Source organism: Budorcas taxicolor, chromosome 24 (genome assembly GCF_023091745.1).
Source record: "Budorcas taxicolor isolate Tak-1 chromosome 24, Takin1.1, whole genome shotgun sequence".
Lineage (NCBI taxonomy): Eukaryota > Metazoa > Chordata > Mammalia > Artiodactyla > Bovidae > Budorcas > Budorcas taxicolor.
This window is the reverse complement of record NC_068933.1, coordinates 5,283,660-5,300,188: the sequence shown is the minus strand read 5'-3', so window position 1 is coordinate 5,300,188 and position 16,529 is coordinate 5,283,660. Positions and strand designations below refer to the sequence as shown.

Sequence of the window (16,529 nt, the reverse complement as noted above, 5' to 3'; positions counted from 1 at the left end):
ACATTCTGGAGAAAAACAGTATTATGGAGACATTAGTAAAGATCGGTGGTGGCCAGGGCCTTGGGGAGGGAGGGATGAACAGGTGGAGCACAGAGGATGTTAGCCGGTGAAACTACTCTGTACAATCCTGTCGTGGTGGGTACTTGTCACAGTCCATTTGCCCAAACCCATAGGATGTGCATTACCGTAACCCAAACCCATAGAATGTACATTAACCCAGAAACTCCTCTCACCCTTGTTGAAAATAGCACGGGAGTTGGGAGGCAAGATGCACACTTGGGAATGGTGGCCACTAGCCAGGAGCTCACCTGTGCTGCCATCTGTAGCTTCCGGATCAGTAGCCAACAAGCAATTACTGAGAATAAGAGTCACGATTTTCTTCTAACAGAGGTTGCTTACCTCCTGCACGTGGGGAGATGGGAAGCATCACAAGTGGTGCAGGCTTGGGGCTTTCTGTGTGCAGCCAAGCAGGAGAGGAGCCATTGCTTTGCCAAAGAGACATTACTTTGCCAACAAAGGTCTCAAAAGTCAAAGCTATGGTTTTTGCAGTAGTCATGTATGAATGTGAGAGTTGGCCCATAAAGAAAGCTGAGCGCTGAAGAACTGATGATTTGGAACTGTGGTGTTGGAGAAGACTCTTGAGAGCCCCTTGGACAGCAAGGAGACCAAACCAGTCTATCCTAAAGGAGATCAGTCCTGGGTGTTCATTGGAAGGACTGATGCTGAAGCTAAAACTCCAGTACTTTGGCCACCTGATGCAAAGAACTGATTCATTGGAAAAGACCCTGATGCTGGGAAAGATTGAGGGCAGGAGGAGAAGGGGGTGACAGAGAATGAGATGGTTGGATGGCATCACTGACTCGATGGACATGAGTTGTACAGACACCAACTCCAGGAGTTGGTGATGGATAGGGAGGCCTGGCGTGCTGCAGTCCATGGGGTTTCAGAGTTGGACACGACTGAGCGATGAACTGAACTGAACTGAACTGAACTGATAGAACGTACCACTCCAAGAGCCCTAATGTACGCTGTGGACTCAGTGATGATGATTTGCCCATGTAGGTTCATCGGCTGTGACAGATGTACCTCCTGGTGCAGGGTGCTGCTGATGGGGAAGGCTGTGCTTATCTGAAGGCAGGGTATGCAGGAGACCTCTCTGCACTCTCTTCTCAAGGTTTCTGTGGTTCAAAAACTTCCCTAAAGTGTCAAATTTACTAATTAAAAAAATGAGAGAGAATGGGGTGTGGCCACTGATGATCTGCTGTTTCAGGCAGACCAGTAGGCACGGCACACAGAATGGACGAGGGGTGGCAGCTAGCCCGGATGTCTCATGGTTGTCCTAAAAGAAAAAAAAAAAAGGTCAGTTTTATATTAACTATCTTTTCAAATTAGGTTACTCCACTTCCCCCATATACACCAATAGTGAGGAACTAACAGATGTATTTCCTGTGGGATTTTTCTTTGGAAGAGTAGTGAAAATCTCTTTTCAATCCAACTCCACTGTCTGTCAGGAGGGAAAACATCAATGTGGGTCATACACAGGGAAAGCAACCTGAATTTAGCAAGTAGATTTACTCAGGAAGGTCCTTTGCTTTCATATTCTGGCAGTTAAGGCTAACTGTTGGAAAGTCAAGGGAAGCTGTCAAAAAAAGGAAAATGTTAAAATAGTTAAAAGAGAGAAAGAGAGATGAGGAGAGGTTAAAAGTCAAAGTTTTGGTGATTAGGAAAGAAAAATATTAACGGTGGGTGAAGTAGTGAGATTGAGCAGGAAGAAGAATAATTGACCTGAGAAGTACCCTTTCTTTTGTGACCCCTCTGGATCACTTAGGCTGTGGCCTGAGATGAGCGCTCACCTGTCGCATTCTTCGGGACATTCACGTGAGCTGTTTTGCAGTTTGGGACCACTGTTTCTACAGCAGGAGTCAGCTTTCCCATGTCTACTTCCAGCTTTTTGGGGTACTTTAAAAGAAAGGTGTGTTTTCCTCATGCAGTTTTTAAGCCCTTACACATATTGAAGTAATGAGTTAGTTTTAGACATTGTGAAAGTTCAGCATTATCCATCTATTTACTGTTGAAGAATGGATTTCTATTTGAGTCAAAATATGTATTTGCTTCTTGCTTTCTTTAGCTTTCGACCTGTTGTTCTGAAGTAAATTTGAAATAAAATTCAATTTTAAAACTCTGGACTATTGGAAATAATAGATTCCGAAGAACAACAATAGCTGTTAGTGGCAGTATCTTTTAAACATATGTATAACTTTGTCAACTTGCTGTATAGCAGAAATTGATACAATATTGTAATTCAACTATACTTCAGTTTAAAAATGATAACAAATATCTTTACAGCTGTTGACCCACTTTGCCCTAATGAGGGGATGCTCAGGCCAAAGGTTGTGGGGAGGAACAGGGGAGCGTCCATCTCAGATTTCCTTGAACAAATCAAGATGAGTGACACTGGGTCAAGGCTGAGCCAGAGATAGACTGTCCCAGTCACTTAGATGAATTTAGTCTTTCTTTTGGGAGGGGGGATATATTTTTTAAATTAATTTATTTTAATTGGAGGCTAATTACTTTACAGTATTGTAGTGGTTTTTGCCTACGTTGACATGAGTCAGCCACGGGTGTACATGTGTTCCCCATCCTGAACACCCCTCCCACATCCCTCCCCATCCCTCAGAGTCATCCCAGTGCACCGGTCCTGAGCACCCTGCCTCATGCATCGAACCTGGAGTGACGATCTCTTTCATATATGCTAATATACATGTTTCAGTGCCATTCTCCCAAATTATCCCACCCTCACCTTCTCCCACAGAGTCCAAAAGACTGTTCTATACATCTGTGTCTCTTGCTGTTTCGCATATAGGGTCATCGTTATCATCTTTCTAAATTCCATATATATGCGTTAGTATACTGTATTGGTGGAGAAGGAAATGGCAACCCACTCCAGTGTTCTTGCCTGGAGAATCCCAGGAATGGCACAGCCTAGTGGGCTGCCATCTATGGGGTAGCACAGAGTCGGACACGACTGATGTGACTTAGCAGCAGCAGCAGCAGTGGCAGCAGCACACTGTATTGGTGTTTTTCTTTCTGGTTTACTTCACTCTGTATAATCAGCTCCAGTTTCATCCACCTCATTAGAACTGATTCAAATGTATTCTTTTTAATGGCTGAGTAATACTCCATTGTGTATATGTACTACAGCTTTCTTATCCGTTCGTCTGCTGATGGACATCTAGGTTGCTTCCATGTCCTGGCTATTATAAACAGTGCTGCGATGAACATTAGGGTACACATGTCTCTTTCATTTCTGGTTTCCTCGGTGTGTATGCCCAGTAGTGGGATTGCTGGGTCGTAGGGCAGTTCTATTTCCAGTTTTTTAAGGAATCTCCACACTGTTCTCCATAGTGACTGTACTAGTTTGCATTCCCACCAACAGTGTAAGAGGGTTCCCTTTTCTCCACACCCTCTCCAGCATTTATTGTTTGTAGACTTTTTAGTCTTAATAGAGAAGTGGGGATCCAGTGAAAGTCATTTAGGAAGAAGTGCTGTTATGATGGCTCACTGATGTAGAAGAAAGACCGTGAAGAAGAGGGCCGGGAGGCAGGTGTGAGCCTGACACCTTATTCTGTACCAGTCTCTGTGTGCATTCGCTCAGCTCTTTGTGACCCCATGGACTGTAGTCCGCTGGACTCCTCTGCTCATGGGATTTCCCAGGTAAGACTACTGACCTGGAGATCGAACTCATGACTCTTGTGTCTCCAGCATTGGCAGGAGAGTGTTTTACCACTAGTACCACCTAAGAGGCCCCGATCAGCTCCAGAATCCCTGGTTTATAAATCACTGGGTCCCTTTAACTTTCCAGCCACATGTTGGTGCTGTGTCATTTGGGTGCCATCTTTGATAACATGAGAAGCTCCTGTGCCTATTGCGCAGTTTATAGTGAAAGTGAACTCGCTCAGTTGTGTCCAACTCTTTGCGACCCCATGGACTGTAACCTACCAGGCTCCTCTGTCCATGGAATTCTCCAGGCAAGAATACTGGAGTGGGTTGCCATTTCCTTCTCCAGGGGATCTTTCCGACCCAGGGATTGAACTTGGGTCTCCCGCCTTGCAGGCAGACCCTTTTACCTCTGAGCCACCTGGGAAGACTTTTGGAAGCTCATCTATACCCAAATTTATTTTCATCCAAAACCAAAAAAATTATTTTTTTAAACAGAAATTATGACCAATATGCATCAAAATATTATTGTCATTACATTTAGCATTTTCCTTTGCTTCAGCCAAACCCCAGGACCAGTTCACTGCTCTCCTGCCTGTGGTTTCCAGCCCCTCTGTATCATCGTTCCCACTGTAGAAATCAGTGTGTTTGTGATTTTGCGGAGTGTCTCTTCTGATTCCTTCAGGATGTCTCAGTCCCTAAGAGATGCTCAGGAAATAATACATATTGAACAATTGAAATGTACTAGGCTAATGTTACTCTTGCCTGGAAAATCCCATGGACAGAGGAGCCTGGTATGCTGCAGTCCATGGGGTCACTAAGAGTCGGACACGACTGAGCAACTTCACTTTCACTTTTCACTTTCATGCACTGGAGAAGGAAATGGCAACCTACTCCAGTGTTCTTGCCTGGAGAATTCCAGGAACGGGGAAGCCTGGTGGGCTGCAGTCTCTGGGGTTGCATAGAGTTGGACACGACTGAAGCAGCTTAGCAGCAGCAACAGCAGGCTGATGTTACAGAGACATTATCCATTGTGAAAAAAGAGAGTCAAAGGACCTCAGGGAGGCGACAGGTTGTGAGCTGGTTCTGCGCATGCCTGAGATGGGAACCGACTGCTGCCATTTATGGGTCAAGTGCATTTTATAAAATATCTCATTTAATTGAGTCCTTATGATAACCCTCTGCAGCAGGTTCTTAATCTCACTTTTAAAGACTCTTTTTTTATAGCAGTTTTTGATTTACAGCAGATTGAGGGGAAGGTACAGCGATTTCCTGTATACCCCCGGTGCTCACATATGCACGGCTTCCTGCATTGTCAGCAGCCCCACCAGGCGAGACTGGCCTTAAAACCTAAGAACCTCGCTGATGCACCACACTGCTGCCAAAACTCAGCCTCTGCTCAGTGATGCCAAGCAGAATCATGGTGACAAGTTTTGATTGAAGTACAAAGAAGTAGCTTGATTACTTTGTCAGGCCAAGGGGGCCACATCAACTTAATGCCCTCAAGACTGTGTGTCCCCTCTGGAGCAGGTAGTGAGGTGTCTTACAATGTTCAAGGAGCCCCGTGTGGTCAGCTCAGGGATGTTCTTCTGATTGGCTGGTGGTGAGATAATTGAGAGTCAGCATCATCAACCTTCTGGTTCCAACCAGCCTGGGGCCTGTCTGGGGTCTACATGTTTGTGGGCAGCACACCGTTAACTTCATCTTCTTGGTGGGGGCTTCAGAATCTGGAAAACAGCTCAAAGGACATGACTCAGAATATTATGTGCAGTCCTTGAGGAGGAGCTAAAGTTCTTTGGATTTGTTTCATGGCTAAAGTTTTATTATTTTTTGTCTTGCTTGACTGTTTTCCTTTCTTGTGGCATTCTCTCACTTTTCTAATAAACTTTTTTCTTTGAAGTTTTTCTACAGACAAAAGGCAGGCAGAGGACGTGGGTTCATAGTTCACAGTTTGCATCAGGGTTCCCTCTTAGTATTGTACATTCTGTGTCTATAGACAATTGTATAATGATGTGTATCCATCTTTATAGTATCATATAGAGTAGCTTTTTGTCCTAAACACTTCTATGCCTGACCCATTGATCCCTCCCTCCATCCTACCCCGGGCATCCACCAGTCTTTACTGTCCTAATAAGTTTGCTTTTTCCAGAATGTCCTATGTTTTCCTCTCATATTGACTTTTCACTTAAGATTATGCATGTAAGTTTCCTTCATATCTTTTCATAGCCTGATAGCTCATTTCTTTTTAGGGCTTAACACTAGTCCATTGTCTGCATGACCAACATTTGTTCATCCATTCACCACCTACTGAAGAACATCATGGTTGCTTCTGAAAATGAACAATTATGAATAAAACTGCTGTAAACATGCATGGGCAGGCTTCTGCGTGAGCATTAATTTTGAACTTGCTTGGGTAAATACCAAGGGTTGTGATTTCTGGATCACATGAGAGTATGTTTCAGTTGTGTAAGAAACTGCCCAGCTGTCTTCCAAAATAAGTATCCCATCATGGGTTCGCCTCCCCAGTGGATGAGACTTCCTGTTGCTCACCAGCACAGTGTCATCACTGTTCTGAATTTTGGCCATTCCAATATGTATGTAGTGGTTCGGTCTCATTTTTCAGGTCTTCCTTTTGCTTGGATAAGATAAATGAAGCATGGAGTGCTTAGACAACTTACCTGAGGCCGCACGCTGGTAACTGAAAAGCTGGAATCTAAATACACTAGTTGGAATTGCAACCACATAGTCAAGGCTTTGCAACCTCTTCTGATCACTGTATCCCACCCCTTTCCCTGGAGAGACAGGTTTCCTCAAATTTGAAAGTGCAAGACCGCCCTGTTCCCCTTATGAACTGGTTTATATTGACGGTAAAAGGAGATAGGGTATCTGTAAGTCCTTTGAGAACTGCAGAGCACTATGAATGTGCTCTATCTATCAGATCTAGTCCCTTAAATCTATTTCTCACTTCCACTGTATAATCATAAGACAGGGATCAAGACCATCCCTATGGAAAAGAAATGCAAAAAAGCACAATGGCTGTCTGAGGAGGCCTTACAAATAGCTGTGAAAAGAAGAGAAGTGAAAAGCAAAGGAGAAAAGGAAAGATATAAGCATCTGAATGCAGAGTTCCAAAGACTAGCAAGAAGAGATAAGAAAGCCTTCCTCAGCAATCAATGCAAAGACATAAAGGAAAACAACAGAATTGGAAAGACTAGAGATCTCTTCAAAAAATTAGAGATACCAAGGGAACATTTCATGCAAAGATGGGCTTGATAAAGGACAGAAACAGTATGGACCTAACAGAAGCAGAAGATATTAAGAAGAGGTGGCAAGGATACACAGAAGAACTGTACAAAAAAGATCTTCACGACCCAGATAATCATGGTGGTGTGATCACTCACCTAGAGGCAGACATCCTGGAATGTGAAGTCAAGTGGGCCTTAGAAAGCATCACTGTGGACAAAGCTAGTGGAGGTGATGGAGTTCCAGTTGAGCTATTTCAAATCCTGAAAGATGATGCTGTGAAAGTGCTGCCCTCAATATGCCAGCAAATTTGGAAAACTCAGCATTGGCCACAGGACTGGAAAAGGTCAGTTTTCATTCCAATCCCAAAGAAAGGCAATGCCAAAGAATGCTCAAACAAACACATAATTGCACTCATCTCACATGCCAGTAAAGTAATGCTCAAAATTCTCCAAGCCAGGCTTCAGCAGTACGTGAAACATGAACTTCCAGATGTTCAAGCTGGTTTTAGAAAAGGCAGAGGAACCAAAGATCAAATTGCCAACATCTGCTGGATCATGGAAAAAGCAAGAGAGTTCCAGAAAAACATCTATTTCTGCTTTATTGACTATGCCAAAGCCTTTGACTGTGTGTATCACAATAAACTGTGGAAAATTCTGAAAGAGATGGGAATACCAGACCACCTGACCTGCCTCTTGAGAAATCTGTATGCAGGTCAGGAGGCAACAGTTAGAACAGGACATGGACCAACAAACTGGTTCCAAATAGGAAAAAGAGTGCGTCAAGGCTGTATATTGTCACCCTGCTTATTTAACTTATATGAGAACTTTATTTAACTTATATATCATGAGAAATGCTGGACTGGAAGAAACACAAGCTGGAATCAAGATTGCCGGGAGAAATATCAATCACCTCAGATATGCAGATGACACCACCCTTATGGCAGAAAGTGAAGAGGAACTAAAAAGCCTCTTGATGAAAGTGAAAGAGGAGAGTGAAAAAGTTGGCTTAAAGCTCAACATTCAGAAAACGAAGATCATGGCATCCGGTCCCATCACTTCATGGGAAATAGATGGGGAAACAGTGGAAACAGTGTCAGACTTTAGTTTTTTGGGTTCCCAAATCACTGCAGATGGTGACTGCAGCCATGAAATTAAAAGACACTTACTCCTTGGAGGAAAAGTTATGATTAACCTATAGCATATTGAAAAGCAGAGACATTACTTTGCCAACAAAGGTCTGTCTAATCAAGGCTATGGTTTTTCCAGTAGTCATGTATGGATGTGAGAGTTGGACTGTGAAGAAAGCTGAGCGCTGAAGAATTGATCCTTTTGAACTGTGGTGTTGGAGAATACTCTTGGAGTCCCTTGGACTGCAAGGAGATCCAACCAGTCCATCCTAAAGGAGATCAGTCCTGGGTGGTGTTTGGAAGGAATGATGCTAAAGCTGAAACTCCAGTACTTTGGCCACCTCATGTGAAGAGTTGACTCATTGGAAAAGACTCTGATGCTGGGAGGGATTGGGGGCAGGAGGAGAAGGGGATGACAGAGGATGAGATGGCTGGGTGGCATCACTGACTTGATGGACGTGAGTCTGAGTGAACTCTGGGAGATGGTGATGGACAGGGAGGCCTGGCGTGCTGCGATTCATGGGGTCACAAAAAGTCGGACACGACTGAGCAACTGAACTGAACTGATGAATGTGCTTGTGCTTTTTTAAAATCACCAGTGTCCCCTTTAATAAAACACGCAAGGTCGTGTGACAGGGAAGGGGGTGGGGCAGTGAAATGTGACCATTTACGACCACAAAATCCCCTCTGTACGCTAGTGCCCAGCAGAGAGGAGGGCAGCCCTATTCGTAGAGGGTGTCCTGGTGTCCAGGCCAGCAGAGAAGGCAGACCTTGGGCTGGAGCCCTTGAGGGGCATGGTGCCACCCTTGCCGCGATCCATGCCCTCCACCCAGCTGGAGACGCTGAGCGCCTGGGCCAGAGCCAGGATGAGAATGCGACCGCCCCCCTAGCACGCGGGCTCCACCTCTTGCTGGCAGAGTTCCCTGATGGTCCACCCACGCTCGATGCAGTGCTCCAAGAATTTGCTGTTCTGCTGCAGGTCGCCCGAGGGGAGCAGCCGCAGGTAGATCGCCAGGTGGTCCACGGTGCTCTGGTCGTTGAAGGAGGCCAGCAGGTTGGCCGCTGAGGCTGCTTCTCCACCCACTCGTTCAGGTCCATGAACGTGTGGTGGAAATCCTCAGTTGTGAGCTCAGGGAAGCCCTGGGACACCACGTCTTCGCTCTTGTCAGACACAGCCTTGAACTGCTGCGATTCCTTGCTGTCATCCAGCAACGCCTCCAAGTGGGAGAGTCCGAAGGCGCGATGGAAGCAGTTTCCACCCGCCCTGGTCTTGCGGATGTAGGCGTATTTCTGGGGCTGTCCTTGACCTTCTGTTGACAGATGTTGTCATCCTCCGCACACTCTCTGTGTAGGACAGAGAGCTCCAGCCGCTCCCAGACCAGCGGGTTCTGCACAGCGATCTCTTGCTGAATTAGGTCCGCTGGGCCATGATGGCTTCATGGGCAACACAGTGAACACTTTCCCTGTCGCTGCCCAACGGCTCCTGCTTCTGCTCTGAGATTCCCCCACTGCCATCCTTAAACAGGTGGTGCTAGTGGTACAGAGCCCTGCTGCCAGTGCAGGAGACATAAGAGATGTGGGTTCGTTCAGTCCCTGGGTTGGGAAGATCCCTGAAGGAGGGCATGGCAGCCCACTCCCGTATTCTTTCCTGGAGAATCCCATGGACAGGGAAGCCTGGCGGGCTACAACTCAAAGGGTTGCAGAGAGTTAGACATGACTGAAGCGACTTAGCATGCGTGAACATAGACAGTAACACATGTACATGCAAGTACATAAAATAGGTACACAACATGTGATGTATTTGGCAAAGGTGAGATCATGTGAGTACCAGGTGTAACACCAAGCACTTATGTGACTTACGATCAATCCCTATACCTTTGATTCCTGATCTAGAAAATAAGATATGGCTACATTTTAACCGTTACTATATGACAAGTGAATGTGTGCTATATGTGAACAACATAAATTGCAGTGTTTGTGGCTCCGTAGATGGGGAGAGGGTAAAAGAGTCTTGGTGGGTGGTAGCTGTCCATGCAAGAGGCAGGATACAATGGGTCAAATGCAAAGACATGAGGGTAAAGAATAAAAGTGGGATGCTAAGTGAATATTAAGTTCAGTCTGTCCAGAGGAAGCCATTATGATGCTTATCACGACAAACTCTACCAGAGGAAAATGATGGCTGAAGCCAGTTAGAAAGACAGCCTTCTCCTACCTGACAAATAACTGTGCCCACCTGTAATCAGTGAGATTTCCCACCAAGTGTGCAGGTGCGGCTGGAGACACTCCAGGTGTCTTCATTGTTTAGCAGAATGTCTTTTTTTCTTTTAGTTTCTTAGAACAAAATTATGTAACGCATTTTTATAACTATTGAATTATAACTAATCATGTTGACTATTCACTGAGTAATTGTATAGATCAGTTATTCTGGTAGATGCTGGCAATGATCCTTTTATTTCCCCTTGACGTTTATGGAGGTTCTGTATTTGTGTTGGTTTGCAGCTCTATGGGCTTCCCAGGTGGTGGTGGGGCTAAAGAACCTGCCTGCCAATGCAGGTAGATGTAAGAGACGCGGGTTTGATCCCTGAGTCAGGAAGATCCCCTGGAGGATGGCATGGGAACCTATTACATATTCTTGCCTGGAGAATCCCATGGACAGAGGAGCCTGGCAGGCTACAATCCTAGGGTTGCACAGAGTCAGACATGTCTGAAGTGACTTCGCACGTACACATGCAGCTCTGTATTGAATCACTGGAACTTTATAGCAATGAAATCACTCACTTTGAAACTGATGATGTGCTATAGATGAGCATTTGTGTACATCTATGAATTGGATATTAGCTTATATTTCTATGTCTCATTTTCATCATCCATGAAGTTAAAACCTACCATCAATTTTATGGGCAATTTTAAATACAACCTTTTTTGTGTGTGTGCTGTAATTCTATTATGTGCATTAGAGAAATGTTTTCCTTACTCCGTTTTCAAAGAGCTTACTTTACCAAAAAAAAAAAAAAAAGTTATTTTGATAGAACAGAATGCTGTGTCAATAGCTCCAAGTCTGGTACCACTGAGATTCCAGAAGCACCATTATTACTAATGTCTTAGACCATTGATTCTAGACAGAAAAGCTCAATAGGAGCAGACAAAGACATTGGCCTATTTTGAGAACACACACAGAAGTACTTGGCTTGGGGAGCTGGAAAAACAAAGCAGTGAGGTGAAGGGACTCAATGCTCTCTTCTGAATAAAGGACATTTCCAATGGCTTTAATTGCACCAACAGCAGATGCTTCCTATGGAAGGTTAATTTGCACAAACACAAAATAAAATAAACCTACTCATGAACATTTTCTCGCCTAAGTCCCATTTAAAACTGAGCATCAGAGGACACTCGATTGATGCTGTGGGGATCAGGAAATGATGTGTGTGTTTTCTGCAGAGTTGTTTTATTGAAGCATCGCTTGATGGTTCACATTCTGATGGGCAGCCGGACATCCATTAAGATTTCTTCCCTAAAGGGTACAATTGCACATTTAAATACTGATCAATAAGACAGTAAAGCTTTGATTTCGCTCACAAACACTGTCAGGTCCGCCGTTTGCCATGTGTTATCTAAGAGTCATCTGCGTCGTACTGGATGTAATAATTGCTGGTATTATCAGGTGGAATATTGTAACAGAGAGTTCATGAGTATCATGCACTAAGCTCCTGAGAGACAGAGAAGGTAGGTTTGGGAAACCACAGATGCTTTGCTGTCGGCTGCCAAATAGTGTTTTTGGCGGATCACTGTCACAGAACTCTGTCAGAAGTACTCTTCGGTGGACAATAAAAAATTCAAATGGCCATTCACTCATGGAGTAATGCTCGCTTTGGATGGATTGTAAAACGTAACGTGTCGTAAACATTAAACGATCAGCCTTATTTACATGGCCCCAGCTTCAGTTACTCACTGACTATTGAAGGTGATTTTCAGTGGGTTGTGTAGATGTGTTTCTTGATTGCGTGTTGCTGTTGTGGATGATTGAACCTTGTCTTTCCTAGATATGGAGGGTATAGGTTTGAACACTGCCATATCCATTCAAGAAAGGATGGTGCCTAGGTGACATGGTTGCTGCTGGCAGGACCTGTTTCAGAGGATCAGGCACCTAGGGCAGCTGGGCCAGACCAAAGGCACGAGGGCTGCTACCAGGCAGGACCCCACTGCGTCAGATTCAGGGATTTCTCGCTGTCCAAGATCCCAGACCTCTCATCCCGGTCAACCTCTGCTAATTTCACCCACATGTGCTCATGAACTCCAAGTCTGTTGTCAGTCTGCTCAAAGAGGAGGTTCCCTCCACACCAGCATCTGGCTTTGAACTTCCTTTCCCATCTCATGATTGCACCAGCTTGGAACTGATGACCGTCCCTCATCATATGGACTCACACCTCAGCCTGCCTGTGAGTTGCCCTCTGCATTCTGCTCCTCCCAACTGCTGGGCAAGAGTTTGCTCTGGCATGTTGTCTAGACATGTAATTATGTGTAAGTGACACATCAAACCATTGCACACACTTTGGTCATTAGAGCTGACCCAATCCAGGCACCTATAGGAAGAAAACTTCCAGTTGAACTCATATGGAACCTGTTTGCAAATTGTGGGGCAACAAGAAAGCTCTTACTTGATACAATGTTGCTGCTGCTGCTGTCGCTTCAGTCCTATCTGACTCTGTGCGACCCCCTAGATGGCAGCCCACTAGGCTCCTCTGTCCCTGGGATTCTCCAGGCAAGAATACTGGAGTGGGTTGCCATTTCCTTCTCCAATGCATCAAAGTGAAAAGTGAATGAAGTTGCTCAGTCGTGCCTGACTCTTAGCGACCCCATGGATTGCAGCCTACCAGGCTCCTCCATCCATGGAATTTTCCAGGCAAGAGTACTGGAGTGGGTTGCCATTTCCTTCTCTGTATACAGTGTTAGGGAAAGGAAAAAAAAAAAAAAAAAAGGCCTGACCCAGTCTGAAGTTTCTCAGTGAATAGTATTGTGCAGGAGTGAGCAAGCCGTGGAAACTGTTCAGGAAGAAAAATGAAGTGATTTTGCAGAGCCTTTAAAACAGTTTTGATGCTGTTTAAGGTGACATCCAGGAGACCTGTCTGGGAAAAAATGCTGTCATTGTTTGTAAGTCAAGAGGATGAACAGTTTGTGTGTGTGTGTGTGTGTGTGTGTGTGTGTGTGTCTTAACTTTGCCCAGCAGTTTTCTCCTATGAACTTGGAGGTCTTCGGGAAGTCCCCTGGCTTTAATATTTCATTTCTAAGCACTCATTTTCCTCAACAAACCCATAAGTGAGCCATTGATTAGGGTACAGTTTGTTCATAGGTCTGTTCAATTCTGAATTCTGTGCAATAAAAATAAAAGGAAGACTATTCTCCCACATGTGAGACAGCTGAGTGCACTAAGCAATTCAGTGCTTTCTGGTAACCAGCAGTGACTTTTTTTTTGTCCTTTTTGAGTATGAAACTCACCAAGTGCCCCATTGTAATGATAAATACCAAATAAAGCTTCCTTCACAAGGTGAAAGTGGCTGCAGGGGAGCATCCTTATTTTTGAGACGTTTGACATAGGGTTAAATTTTCACTGGCAACAAGTCATAATGCCTTTTCTCCTATACTGTGAGGTTAGGCACACCTGTTTGAATAAGTCGTATAGGTGCTAAGCCTCTAGGTCAGCTTCGAGAAACTTTTTTTTTTTTTCTATTCTCACAGTGAAAATCAGCTCAGAAATGGAGGTAAGGGAAAAACAAGGCTTATGGGAAAAATAAAACATTTAGCAATAGGAAGGGAAAAACATCCTTTCTGCATCTTATGAGGTACTTTCTTTAAAGAGAGAAAAATCTTTTGTGTATGTGTCTAAGAGTTAAACGGTATGGAGCTTTCATTCTGCATTGTAGAATTATCAGAAGAGAGCCCCACTCTAATGAGAAATCGAAATCTGATTCTTTGTAAAGAATTTGCTTTTTTTTTTTTTTGTATGGAAAGATGGAAACTTCCAAACTGAGTTTCCCTGCTCCTGCCGAGGCTGGAATTGAAATTTCTTTTCACAATGATGGAGCTGCAGGAGAGGTATCAGCCGCTCAGTCTGCAGACTGAGGGGAGCAGCATGGCGCTGACTCAGACTGACTTGCTATGGATTTCCTTTCAGCAAATTAAAATCTACCTCCCTGGGCAAGTCAAAAAAGAGGATGCCCTCACATTTTGCTGTATCTTACCAGAGTACCACTGGCATCCACCTCTCTCAAAACAATCCTTTTCAAAAGATTTTTTCTTTTTTTTTTTTTTTCAGATTTGAAAGATTGTTTTTAAGGTTTGTCTGCGTTTCAAACTTTCTTTCCTGAAAAAGGAAAAATCAGCTTGCAAGGGTCGATGAAGGGCAGAAGTGAAAACGGCAGTTTATTTTCTGGAGAGAAAGATCTTGGATTGTGATGGTAAAACTGGTTCACCATCTCAAATGGAAGAAAAATGGGATGGGGTGATTTAATTGACACTTTTATTTCTTCTGCTCTGTTAAGTCATCTGCTGTATGTGGCTGGATGCTGGGGCAAATACAGAAGTGACTAAGGGGAGATCTGGTGATGATTAATTTTATGCATCGACTTGACTCATCCATGGGGTGCCCAGATAGCTGGCTAAACTTCATTTCTGGATGTATGTGAAATATTGACATTTGTCTGTTTTCTTTTTTTTATTTCTGATATTATGTTTATTTATTTTTTCAATCTTTGATGTCATCTGCTTCCAGCATTTAAAAAAATTTTATTGGAGCATAATTGATTTACAAAGTTGGGTTAGTTTTAGGCGTACAGGAAAGTGATTCAGTTATACACATTCTTCTTCAGATTCTTTTCTCCTATAGGTTATTACAGAATATTCAGTAAAGTTCTTTGTGCTGTACATTAGGTCCTTGTTGATTCTCTATCTCATGAATAGTAGTGTGTATATGTTAATCCTAAACTCATGATTTATCCCTCCGCCACATTTCCCCTTTGGTAACCATTAGTTTATTTTCTATATATATTAGTTTAAATAAATTCGTATGTATCATTTTTTAAATTAGATTCCACATATGAATGATACCATATGATGTTCCTTTCTCAGAGATAATAGACAGTAGATAATAGATAATCTCTGGGTCAGTTCGTATTGCTGCAAATGCCATTATTTCATTTTTCATGCCTGAGTAATATTCTTTTGTATATATGTACCACATTTTCTTTATTCATTCCTGTCAGTAGGCATTTAGGTTGCTTCCTTGTCTTCACTATTGTATATAATGCTGCAGTGAACACTGGGGTGCATGTGTCTTTCAGATTATTGTTATTATTATTTTTTCAGCTATAAGCTCAGGAGTGGGATTGCTGGGTCATATGATAGTTCTATTTTTAGGCTTTAAGGAACCTCCATACTGTTCACCATAGTGGCCTTACCAATTTCCATTCCCCCCAACAATCTAGGAGCATCCCCTTTTCTCCACACCCTCTCCAGAATTTATTGTTTGTGGACTTTTTAGATGATGGCCATTCTGACTGGCATGAGGTGATCTTTGTAGCTTTGCTTCGCATCTCTCTGATAAGTGGTGATGTTGATCGTCTTTTCCTGTGCTTTTTGGCCAGGTGTATGTCTTCTTTGGGAAAATACCTGTTTAAAACTTTTGCCCATTTTTGATTGGGTTGTTTGTTGTTATTGTTGGTGGTGATTTTTTGGATATGGAACTGCATGAGATTGATCACTTACTGTTTTGAAGATTAATCCCTTGTAGGTTTCTTCATTTGCAAACATTCCTCCCATTCTGTGGGGAGATGGGCTTCTGAATGGCTAGACTCAGGAAAGCACAGGGCACTCCCCACAGCAGGCGGTCTTTAGGCAGCCTGCACAGGATGGAAAATTGGAGGAGAGCTGAACTCACTCATGCTGCCTGACCATGGAGTGGGGATGCTGATTTTCTCTTGCCTCGACCACCCAGCTCTCAGATCCTTAGAACCACACCACCCGCTTCCTTGAGTCTCCAGCCTGTGGCCAGCAGACCATGGGATTTCTCAGCCTGCATGATCGGTTTCTTTGCTCTGCAGATCCTGTCTAGTACAGACCTACTCCAGGTCTCAGAGTGGGGTTAGGTACTGCTCGTGATGTGGAAAGAAGTCATTGTGATATCTGCATGTAGGAAGCACTCTTTCTCTTGGTAGGAAGGAACTCTGCTTTCTGCCAATTGAAATCTTTATCAAAACTATTATGAAAATTAGAAGGGATATAGCATGAGTGTTCAAATACAAAAATAATAACTAATATTTATTATATGAAGTCTATGTATACCATAAACACTAAGTGTTTTAGAAAGTTATTTATTCAGGGGTCTTGCCATCTGTATGGCACTTTCATTGCTAAGGAAGAGATGTTTGGTTTTGAAGATACCATTGAC

The 16,529-nt window shown here is 43.7% G+C and overlaps 1 pseudogene; it reads right to left on the bottom strand.

The window, feature by feature from the left end:
- Positions 1 to 8,811: 8,811 nt before the first annotated feature.
- LOC128068383 (ubiquitin thioesterase OTUB1-like) lies at positions 8,812 to 16,160 on the bottom strand (annotated as a pseudogene).
- Positions 16,161 to 16,529: the final 369 nt, after the last annotated feature.